The 12,761-nt window shown below is 40.8% G+C and overlaps 1 protein-coding gene across 1 annotated transcript in view; it reads right to left on the bottom strand.

The window, feature by feature from the left end:
• Nucleotides 1–12,761, bottom strand: part of RARB (retinoic acid receptor beta) — a gene marked incomplete at both ends in the record, with an annotated part of 333,578 nt that overhangs the window by 233,074 nt on the left and 87,743 nt on the right. The gene's annotated exons all lie outside the window — the stretch shown is intronic.

Raw genomic sequence — 12,761 nt, forward strand, 5'->3', positions numbered from 1 at the left:
TAAAAATTTACATAACAAAACTGACTTGAGAATGGAATCTTTACTAGATTGCCAACCTCAAAAATTGAAAGCCACTAGGAATGATGGGGAAAGACTGGATTATATTTCTGCTAGTTTCCATAAAATATTATTTTTGTAGGAAGACAGTTATAAAGTCAAATATTTTAAGAAAAAAGTATGAGAATTTTCTCAAAAGTTAAAAACAATATGATCATTTTAGTTTTTATTTGTTCAGATTTTTCTCATTCAACGTAAATTTTTAGGATTTGTAATTTGTTGTGATTTTTTTTCTCATTAAAAATAAATATCTACAGGCCTCCCCTGGTGGTGCAGCGGTTGAGCACTGGGCTGCGAAGCTGCACGCAGCCTCTGCAGTGCAGGTTCGATCCCCGGCCGCCAGCTAGGGTCCCACATGGTGCTACAGACCCCTCCTGGGGCGCCCAATGCTCCCCTCAGCAGCGTATTTTGTCGGTCTGCCTGTTCTGTTCCCCGCTCTGGCTCTGGGGAATTCTCTCACCCTCCTGTGCTTCTGACTGTACCCAGTGCTTGTATAAATAAATAAATAAATCTTAAAAAAAAACCCTACAGCTCTTGTATGCATAAATAAATCTTTAGAAAAAAAATCTACTTTGCACATAAATTTATATTTATAATTTTGAATGTTTATTATTAAAGAGGGCCTCAAATTGCGTAAACTTCAGGTCCTATAAACATGCTGACACAGGAGGTTGGGAAATGTATTTTACAGTTATTGCCTTGTGCAACACAGGGTAGAATAAGGGCAGGGGAGGGAATCGATATGAGAGCCAAGTGGCAGAGACAAACACTATTGGACCTTAAGGAGCTCACAGTTTCTCTGGGAAGCCCAGAGAACCATGCTTAGAAGTTACACAACCAGAGATAATGACTGTCAACCCACCAGGAAATGGGCCAAGGCCAGAAACTTCCTGTATTGGATACACACATCAGAGCTCACATTGCCCACATACTGATAATGGATTTTGAATGTATGACACAGCTACCATGGATTTCTCCAGAAACAATGTAGCTGCTGCAAGATGAACCATGCACATGCATGTTCTTTTGGGTCACTAGCTGTCAAATTTAAGTCTGGTTCATCATCACTTATTGGAGGAGCCAGGGTCACTCACTTTTGCCCAAGACACAAGAGCAGCTTGGAAACCACATGGGTTTCCTTACCCCATAAGGTGGGAACCTGTAAAAAGCTGGGAATTTACTGAAATATTTATATGATTCATGTCAAGGAATATAATATTCATTTCCATATATACCTTGATGAATTATAGAAATGAACTGCAAACCTTAAAAAAAAAACATAACCAAGAAAAATCCATAAAAACGAGGGCAAAAATGAAATATTATACAAGTAAAAGACTTGAAAGATCAGAAACATTCTGCAGGGGAGGGAGAGGGATCAAAACGAGGGAGGGAAGAGCACAAGGGACTACAGTGCACAGGTGAACTGGTGATGAAAATTCTGTGGGGACTACACCTGAGAAAAGAAAGCAAACATTATAAAAAAGAAAAAAGATGTAAAATATAAATAAATAAGAACTTGAAAGAAAAGAAAAAAATCCCTCCCCCAGCCCAAATATTCACTATAGTGCCACTACTATCTCTACTTTGTAGAGTGGAAAAAGAAATGGAAATTTTAAGAAAGAAAGTAATCTGCTCATGTTCACATAAATTGAGAGCTGGGAGGTTGTTGCCTCTAGATCTGGGCATACCAATTCAACATCTGCAGGACCCAATGAGTGATATAGATGGGTAGGAGAAAAAGAACAGCACAGGTGTGGTGAGAAATATCATTTGACCCTTGGACTCCAAGACTGGGCAACAAGGAATGAGGAGGACTGACCAAGGAGAGTTGTCATATCTGCCTGAGATGGATAGCTGCTCCACAGCTGCTGCTGGCTGTGCTCACACAGGAACACTCACAAGTGGGACCAACCAGATGCACTGATCTTAAAAGGCCAGGAGTCTAGATTTTATTGTGAGTGTCCTGATTTTTAAATGTTATTAATTGAAAAGAAATTTGTAAGCATTGTTTGTACCATCATAATTGTACAAGGTCATCTGCTACGAGATGATGAATTCAGGCTTCTATTTGCAATTTCTGCTCTGAAGTTAGCTCTCGCTCATGAAATTACCTTGCCACACCTACTCTCTAAAATGGGTTGCATTTCATAAACCCATTGTTAACTTCCAGGCTTTGCTTTTCCATTACAGTTGACCAAACAGTAGCTAGGAGGATGCAATTTTGGTCCTGATTTCACAGCTGATTAGCTATACAATTTTGAGTAAATCTTAACTTCTCACCATCTTAATTTCTCATCTGCAAAATGAACATATGAAACAAAATATCCACTCTGCCTATCTCCCAAGATTGTTGTGGGAAGCAAATATAATAAGGGATGTGAACATATTTTAAAAACTATCACAATTACAGAAAAGTCAGTTTATTATTTTAATGATAACCTTAATTTTCCAAAAGATAATTAGCCAAAATTCTCTTTTCATTTATAGAAAACAACATGTTAATTTTTCTTCCGTCTCTGATTCTACCCCCATTCTCCCTGGCATTTGAAAAATGATTGCCTTGGATTCAACAAGTTCATTAGCCACTTCCCTTTACACTGCAGGAAAGAGCTCATTGGCCCCAACTAATTCACATTTTGAATTCAGTATTTTTTTTACATTTACCTTTTTGTCTCCCCCCCGGATTTTTTTTTTTTTTTTTTTTTTTTTACCAAGTACAGTGTAAATGAATTTTGATTTCAATTGAAGCTTTCTTTGGAGGCTTGGAACTAACTGGATTGAGGAGACAGAATACTCAGGAGTCAACAGAGAGGTAGAGTAGGGACAGTGGGAGTGTGTGGTCCCTCTCGCCCACTGGCATTCCTTGCCTTTTTTGAGAGGTTGTGGCATGATCCTGCACTGTCTACCTATTGCATGCACTCTGGGGAAAGCCATTCTCACTGAAGGCAGAATAAACCTCTCTCTCGCAGGAAGCATGGAACCCAACTGCATCGGGTATTTCCTTCCAGACTCCCTCTCATAAACCCTAGCCTACTTCCCTGTGAAAGCCCTCCGTTGATCCTCATGTAGTGACCTAGCACTATTTACCGCCTATACAAGGAAGATCCAGGGAGATACAGCTATATATTTCATAGTGAGGCTATTGTTAAACAAAAACTGTAAACAGAAGACCCAGAACAAAAGGAAAAAGCCTAGATTGGTAAATATCTTTTTTTCTTTTTTACCTTGGCAGCTGTTTTGATCAAAAGGAAATGGAGGTATCTTTTACTACAGACCTTGATAGCAAGGCTGTCTGCATTCTACCTTCAGAATTCCTATCACTGGAATCTTCAATTGTCTACACAGGGGTGGTCAGAATCTAGTGTATGTTCTTGCCAGATGAGGTTCTGTTTTCACAACACCTCACATCTCCCCTCATTTTCCTTCCCTTTGTTTGTTCTCCCTGCCTAATATGTTTCCACCTGAGGCGATCCAGTGGGGCACAAGTCCAACACCTCCCTGAAGCCTTCCTTAATTAGCTTCATCCTCATAGACCTCCCTTTCCTTTAAGCCTGACCCATAATTGAGCACCACACGTTGTCTGCTGGTACTGATGTGCCAGTCTGATACGTTCAGATGAACTGTAAGTTCAGGGCCATTGTGTATGATTTTATAAACTCCAGAGTGTCTAGTTCAACACAGTACTTGGCACAGTACTTGGAACTCATTTGAAAAAATTGATTTTTATGTGGATTCTGACCTTGGGGGTTCTACCACAAATTGTAAATTGGCTGTATTTCCAGGCTTCTGGGGCTTGAGAGTTTCAGAGGAAAAGTGTTCAAGTAGACACAGGTGCTCAGAAATGTAATAGCACCTCAGAAGTGGTGAGCATCCTCTTTCTGAAAGCAGTAAGTCCAGGCAGGACAACCATGGGCATGAATGGTAGAGTGATTTTAAACATGAATGGGAGTGGTAAAGGGAAACAGTGGCTCAGATGGGTAAAGTGGTGAGCCTAAAGTCATATAGTAGGCACGTGACAAAGCTAGCACTTAAACCCTGGCAATTCTCCATCCAGGCTTGATTCTAACATATTCAATGATAATCACACATCTGGACACACTCAGCCTGTGCATATTGCATTCTGTCTTTTCCATTGTGCTTGCAGGAATCTGGGTCTAACATGGTCTTTATATTAAATGTCAAAAACCTCTATTTTCATAAGGATAAAGATTTTTGTTTACTGAGATAGTCTCAGTGCTTTTCACATAGTAGATAATACTCAGATAGCTGTCTATTAAATGTGAAATGAATATCTAGAAAATGCAAGTATTAGTCATTAACCACTATTGACCACTAACTAGGAAGCAGGCTTTCACCAGGGACTGAACATGCCAGAAGAGAGACTAGGCTTGAAAGCAAAAACAAACAACCCCCAAGTTTCGGTAACTTACACAAAGGAATATTACTCACTCAGGTTCCATGTCTACCCTAACTTAACAGGGAACTCTGCTCCAGGTCATTTATTCTGAGACCCAGACAAATAATAGCCACTATCTTCTATGCTGCCGGTCACTATTCCAGAGAGAGAGCGAGCGAACTCTGAAGGGTTTTGAACTAGCAACTGAATGCTTGGGTCTAGAAGTGACATACATCATTTCCATTCACAATTCATTGCCAGATTTCAACATATGCCAAGTATCTTTGCTTTTAGCCTGCTTCCTTCTATCTGAAGAAGAGTGGAGAAGAGTAGATGGTCTGGAAGAAGCCACCCTTCACATGAATGGATAGAGGAAGAAAGAATTCAAGACAATAGTCTTATTCCTTCCTAGGTAAGGTAAGAAGTAATTGTCAGATGTTCCAACAAGGCTCCATTCAAAAACAGGGACACAGTGCAGGCAGGTAGGACTGAGGGTAGGAGAGACACAAAGTTAGGAAAATCAGCAAGATAATTTCCTATATATCAACAAAGGGGTTTCAGTTGATGTCGTACATTGAATGTTTATGTCTCCTATCATCCCCAATTAATATTGAAGCCCTAATCCCCAACTTGATGAGAGTTGGAGGGGCCCCCTTAGGGAGGTAATTAGATTTAGATGAGCTCATGAGGGTGTGATTCTCATGATGTGATTAATGTCCTTATAAGACCAGGAAGAAAGAGAGCGTGCTGTCTTTATGTGGACACACCAAGGAAAGGTCATGCAGGGACATGGTAAGAAGGCAGCTGTCTGCAAAACAGGAAACAGGATCTCACCAGGACCAAGATCTTATAATTGCCAGTCTCTAAAAGTGTGCAACAAAAATGTCTGTTCAGTCACTCTGTCCACAGCATTCTGTTAGGCAACCTAAATTGACTAAGTCAGTTGAATTCATGCATAGTCTTGATCAACAGTGAGATGTTATCTCCTCAAAGTTAAATCAAATTTTAGTTTATAGTAACAGAGATATATCTTCTAGAATGACGGACATGATGATTCTAACTCCACATTGGTAGAACCACATCTAGAATATTGCATTAGTTCCAGATGATGAGTTAATTCACCAAGAGGAATGTGACAGGATTGGTAAAAGACCCAATACCATAAAAGGAAAAAGAAAAGTCAGCTAGAATATCTAACTTGAAGAAGAAACCACTGAGGGAGCAATTAACAGTAGTTTTCAATATATGAAAGATTACTGTGTTGATGAAGATTCATGCTTTGTATGTATGCCTGCAAAGTTGAGGGATATAAACAATGGTAAGAATCTGTAAGGAGACATTTTTACTTGATACAAGGAGATTTCTTAGCAAACTGTCAAAATACAGAATAGCATATTTAGGGAATATGCTGGAAATTAATGAGGGTAATCAATTATCAGTCAATTGGGAATAGGTGATTTCTGAGATTCCATCTCACCCAAAAGATCATGAGTTTGAATGAATGATTTTACCTACTCTTTTCTTCACTGCTTGTGGTGCAGCTCTGAAAAGCAGCTGTATCTACTCTTGGGCACCATAATGCAGGAGAAGGCTTTAGAGAAACACAATACTTTGGGCCAGCAACTGGCAAACTTCCTGTGAAGGGCCAGATAGTAAATATTTTAGGCCTTGTTGGCCATATGATCTCTGTGGCAACTACTCAAATCTGCTGTTGTAGTGCAAAAACAGCCACACACACAGTATGTAAACAAATGGAGGTGGTTGTGTTCCAGTAAAATTCTATTTACAAAAGCAGGTGTCTGGTTGGATTTGGTTTGTGAATCATAGTTTGCTAACCCCTGCTGTGGATGCTGAGGAGGAAACTAGTTAGAGAAGCTGCTTATCCAAGAAATCTACACTGAGTGCCTCATCATCCCTCTGGTTATGAAGACAGTGAAGCCAAAATTTAGCACATCTACTCATCTCCGTCCAAAGACAAGGAAACCAAATAGGTTCCTGGCTTAGCAAGAAGCAGAGAGAGCTCTGTAGAAGGCACAAATATTTGTGATAATGGCTTGAAAATACAAAAGAATATAGCAAGAGGAAATTGGCTTTTAGAAAAGATGTTTTTGCTTGACTTTTAAACCTGGCTCATGGCACGTTGTCAGAAAAACAAACTGCAACCAGAGATGCCATTGAGGGCTTCGTGTGTTGGCCAAGGGGCTTTTAAGATCAGCAATAACTATGAAATAAAATCAGGACTATACCGGGAACTTCTGTGGCTGAGTTACAGTTCTTAACTAACTTGGAAGAATAACGAAGAGGTGCTATCAATGTTTCTTGGGCAACTTTAAGACCCAACATGGGTTTCTGACTCTAGTATGATGTGAAGGAACATGTCTTAGCTTGTGTAGCTTAACGGGCCAAATAGTGCAAGTGTATATACACACATGACTCCCACCAAGGATGACAAGCAGACAATTAAAATAGACAAATAACTTTTGATTTGAAATAAGAAAGATGCTCAACCTACTCTTCTATCAGCATGTTTAACTCATAATCACGCATTATTATAATGGTATGCAAATTGTACAAACAGCAGACATTTTTTCCAACTACATTTTCATTAAAGATTCAGCTTTTTTTCCCCCAGAATAATAGTAAATGACATGCGAACTTCATATGAACTATAGGTCATGAAAGGATTTAGTATTGGCATTTTTAATCTAAAAAGTCTGGTGCCAGAAAATCAATATGTTTCAGTTGCCGCATTCGAATGCAATTTTCCTCACGTAACAGGGTTTCTTTCTTTCCTCCTTTCTTCTTCTTAGTCTTTTTTTTTTTTTTTTAAAGAATGAATAATTCCTGGTTTTTCTATGAAACAAGCCGCTGTATTATAAGGTAATGACATCAATAACACATTACATGTAAACAGAAAATGAACAAAAAATCATTCAAGGCCCTTTTGAAACTAGAGTGCTTTTCATCAGCACTATTACAGGTTCCATTCACATTATCGGATTGAACCATCCTGCATAACCGAGGTGCTGACAAGTCCTGATTACCCAATAACTCCTGTATCCCTTTCAGGCAGGTTCACGCAGAGGACAGGAATACCAGTCCTTCCTGGGGGGCAGTTAGCCTGCCATGGAGACCCAATCAATGAAACTCAATGCCCTCTCACTCCCCTTCGCCAAAAACATGGGGTACCGCACTTCCTGGTGTGTCAGACCTTTTCCTCCCATGTTCTCAATTGTTTCAGATAACAGCTTTATAATAGAGTCAAGGAAGGTGCAGGTTAAGCCTCCAGTACTCTTTCCCCCAGTTACTTACAAGGCTGCAGTTAGGCAACCCGGACTTAAGTAGCACTCAGAAAAGATGGCTGCCAGACAAGGTGAACCACTTGAAATGTCTAATTGTTTCAAACAACCAATCACTTGCCAGTGTATTCCCTACTCTGGAGTTACACTACCACCTAGATATCTGAAGACCCTTCTGTCTTGATATTTTGTTTTCTTTATATCACTGGATGACATTTTATTCTTTTTCTTTTTTTAAAGATTTATTTTTTTATACAAGCACTGGGTACAGTTAGAAGCGCGGGAGGGTAAGAGAATTCACCAGAGCAGGGAACAGAACAGGCAGACTGATGAAATACACTGCTGATGGGAGCAGCAGGCGGCAGGAGAGGTCTATTGCGCCATGTGGGACCCTCGCTGGCGGCCAGGGATCAAACCGGCACTGCAGAGGCTGTGGGGCAGCTTCACAGCCCAGCGCTCAACCGCTGCAACACCAGGGGAGGCCCCGACATTGTTTTCTTTCTGAGGGAATTCTAGTTAAATCCCAAGCTCTATGGAGAGCTGTGCGGAGATTTCTTGACCTACTAAACACAGAGCTTCCATATGATCCAGCAATTCCACTCCTAGGTATTTACCCAAAGGACACAGAAACATCAATTCCAAAGAGCACCTGCATCCCTATGTTTATAGCAGCACTATTTACAATAGCTAAGCTTTGGAAACAACCCAAATGCCCAAAAATAGATGACTGGATCAAGAAGATGTGGTACATATACACCATGGAATATTACTCAGCATTCAAAAAAGATAAACACATGCAATTTGCAGCAACATGGATGGCGCTGGAAGGGATCATGCTCAGCGAAATAAGCCAGAAAGAAAAAGAAAAATACCGGATGGTCTCACTCATAGCAGGAATCTAGAAAACTTAAGGGATCAGGAAAAAGAATAACTATAAGAAAGAAAATATCAAAATCAACAAACAACTATGAACCAGAGACACTCTATGGGGTTGGGGGGCAGGGAAAGGAGGGATTGGTGTCAAAATAAGGGGATTGTAATTGTGTGGGGAATATAAAAATAAAATTTAAATAAAAAAATAAACAGGTGGGAAAAAAAAATAAATTCCAAGCTCTTTATGCTACTCAATAAACGGAGACTCTCCCCCTCCTGAGGTAGCATGTGTGGTGGACACTGGAGTTCAGTGTGGCAATAATGAAAGTGTGTAGACTGCCTGATGGTGGAGGAACAAGGGTCATCCTTCTTAAGGCATAAAGCCTCTGGGATGAGGACTGCAGTTCCTTTCCTTAAGATAACTTTTCAACCCTTTCCCAGAAACTTGCAGCCACTGCCTGTGGCACAGCTCCGAGTGTGAACAAGCCAACCTAAAACAGCCCTTAAACAAGCAAACTGTGCTTTTACCTTTTGGGTGGCATATGACCATATATTTGACGTCATCTTTGGCTTGGGGTAGCTCATATTTTAAAGCAAATTTCTTGGCATCCAGCAGGGCTTTGGTGCATTGCTGGTTGAGGGACTTGGGCTTCCTTAATTAATTCATGTTTCAGTCTTTTTTCTTTTTCCTTCCTCAAAATCTTTCTTCCTGCAGTTCAAGTTACGTCTTGATACATTTGCAAACATAAGAAAACAGAGTACTATGCTCCTTACTACACTATTTGAAATTAAAATGAGGGTCAGACAATGGGGTTGCAACACATTTTAGTGTCTCCTATGTCTAGAGCAGGTGGGGCAGCTGCTGAACATGTGGACTGGGTTTCAATCCCAGCTCACCACTTCTGGGACATTTACTTTGTGAAAGCCTCCTAAATGCTGTACCTCAGTTTCCTAACAGATAGAATATGAAAAAAGGCTTTGAACAGTGACTGCTTTAAACACTTGCTAAATGTTAGCTATTAATATGAATAGTAAAGTTCTATGGAGAATGTTTGAATTGCCATTGGTTCTTGGCAGAATTTGGTGGGCTTTGGATTTCATTTTGAGGGTGATGGAACCAAAGGAGGATTTTGAATAGGGTAACAACATGCCTGGTCTTGTAACCTATACGGGACACTGGCTGCTGTGTGGAAGCCATTCTGGAAAGGCAAGAATAGAGCAAGGAGGGCCTCCCCTGGTGGTGCAGTGGTTGAGCGCTGGGCTGCGAAGCTGCCCGCAGCCTCTGCAGTGCCGGTTCGATCCCTGGCCACCAGCGAGGGTCCCACATGGCACGCAGACCTCTCCTGCCGCGCCTGCTACTCCGCTCAGCAGTGTATTTCATCAGTCTGCTGTTCTGTTCCCCACTCTGGCTCCAGTGAATTCTCTCACCCTCCCATGCTTCTGACTGTATCCAGTGCTTGTATAAACAAACAAACAAACAAATAAATAAATAAATCTTAAAAAAAAGAATAGAGCAGGGAAACTTATTGGGTGATTATTACAATAACTCAAGTGAGATCAAATGATTACTTGGAATTGTGTTGAGATTCTGGATGGTTTTTGAGGTAGAGCCCACAGGACTTATAGAAGGATTAGATAGTGCGAATGAGAGAAGAAATGAGTCAAAGTTTTTTCCCAAGGGTTGAATGACCAACTGAAATTGAAGAGGTCTATGAATAAAGCCCAAATGAATGAAGATCAGAGACAAGCGAAAACTGAAGAAACAGAGCTTCTTAGGCACAGTAAGTGCAATACCAAGCCCTGGAGTTATGGTGGATAGAGCACAGATGTGGGTAGGGATCATAGGCAAGTGAAGGGAATTTGAAGGATATTCGAAGCAGGAGGAAAAGCTTGAGGAAATGTGGGGGAATGGAACAGTTAACATCAATTGAAGAGGCGTCTATCAGAACTGAATAAAGCAGCTTTGCTAGGGAACAACAGAAATAATGCTGGAGGAGTCAAGGGCAGCTGGGTTCTGGAGGCCTTTATTATCTACTAGTGTTGCTCCTGCTTAGTAATAATGGGCTGGGCCCCTGGACTCTTGGCTTTTGGATTCAGCCATGATCTATGCATTCTGAGAGGCAACGTTATTCTGTGAACCCAGGAATGCTGTAAAAATATTACCAGAGCTATGTTATGAAAGATTCCAAATCTTAAAATTGACACTGGGTCATCTGAAATTTAGAGGTGAATCATTTGTAAAAATACTACTTTGTACGTTTTGACAGTGGAAACCATCTTCTGTGCAATTTAATAATCTGAATTCAATTCAATATACGCTTTTGGTTATGCCACTAATATTGCAAAATTGTAATTCTCTGCCTATATGCATTTACTATATGCAGTACATTTCTGCGTGCATTAAGCATCTACACTTTTAATAACCGTTAGAGCTATAGATATGGATGTTAGAAAGCAAGTCTTGAGTAAGATATAAATTTGCCCCAAGCTCCTTTTCATAGTTTTGGCTGCACACTGGAATCACCTGGGAAATTTTAAAAACTAGTGCTACCTGGGTCCTACTTCCCCACCCTCAGGTCTGACTTAATTGATGTGGGATGAGGCCTGGGCATCAGGCACAGGTTAGGATCTGAGAACTACTTTTGCAAGTTCATTTTGCTTTCTCTAAGGATATTATACTTATAAGGTTAGCAAAATAAAGAACCCCTTATCATTGAGGTCCAGGGGTTAAGTGTGTCTTCTGTCATATTTCCAGGTGCCTGCAGGAAGGTGAAGTGAAACTTTGGAGGGGCTACAAGAGTCTTCAGTTATTCTAGAGCTTTACAACTGTTCTGTATTCTTTTTCAAATCAGGTAGGATCAAACCTCAAAATGGTACTGGTTATGACCTGGCAGTATATACAACCCTTGTTAAGACAGTGGGCCACCCACATCACACTTCATTTTGAACCCTGAACTCTGCCATTTGCAATTAAGAGAAAAACCAAGACCAAGCAAAATAAAAAAATACACACATTCTGCCAGGCTGGCGAGCTCTATAGGGCTCAGAAGTAGCTCCATTGAAATTCTGCGGTAAGTTGTTATTGTATCTGAGTTTCACAAAGAAGGAAACTTGAGTATCTAAACAACCCATTTATCAAGGGAGGAAGGATGATGAACACCACCACACAGGAAAGAAGTCATTTTTACTTGATGAGGTTTTAGCCGTGTGGTGGGTGCTGGCTGGTGTTTGCCCAGCTACAGACCATGGGGGATTGATTAGTGAGGAAAGATGGATCAGATGGATATGGGTCTTCCGCCAGCATTCCTTCAATCACCACCTTTTGTTTTACTTACTCCTTGGGCTAGCTCAAAAAAACCAGTGGAAGCTCAGCCTTACTATTGTTGTCAAATATTATGTTCTAGCTTAATTGTAGTCATTACTGAACAGAAAGACCTGTGACAAACTTAGTCAACAGGGGTTCATTGTTAAAAGCACTTGAAAAATCAGATTAAAGGGGCTTGGCAAGCTTGTGAGGATAAAATCAGTGTCAGTTTTCTTTGTTTCTCAGGTCACAATCTCTGTGAGCTCGGGTTTTCTCATCTGCAAATGGAGAGAATGATAGCTCTTGAAGCCGTGAATGTTACAGGCTTTGTGCCTGGGCTCTTGTGCAGCCAACAGGCTGTTGGTGGAAAGGACCCAAAGGCCTCCTGGGAAAGAACTTCAGGAAACACATTCAAGCTTTAATGATCCCTGAGGGTTGGAGCCCTTCTAAGGAACTCATCGAGCCTGCCTTTCTGAGAATCTAGTCTAGCTCCCTTAGAAACCAAGAAATTAGGGGCCTCCCTGGTGGTGCAAGGGGTTAAGCATAGCACTGTGAAACTATTTACAGCCTCTGCAGCAGAGTTTGATCCCTGGTGAGCCAGTGAGCTACCCACATGGTGCAGCAGACCTCTCCTGTCTCACCTGCTGCTCCTCTCAGCAGTGTATTTTAGTAATCTTCCTGGTCTGCTCCCCACTCTCTCTGGTAAATTCTCTCACCCCATCCCTCCGCACCTCTGGCCTGTACCCCAGTTCTTGTATGCATAAATAAATAAATCTTTAAAAAAAAGGAACCAAGAAATTAGGATGTAAAGAAAAACACCAAAAAAAGT

Source organism: Talpa europaea (assembly GCF_964194135.1).
Source record: "Talpa europaea genome assembly, chromosome: 11".
In the NCBI taxonomy this organism is placed as follows: Eukaryota; Metazoa; Chordata; class Mammalia; order Eulipotyphla; family Talpidae; genus Talpa; species Talpa europaea.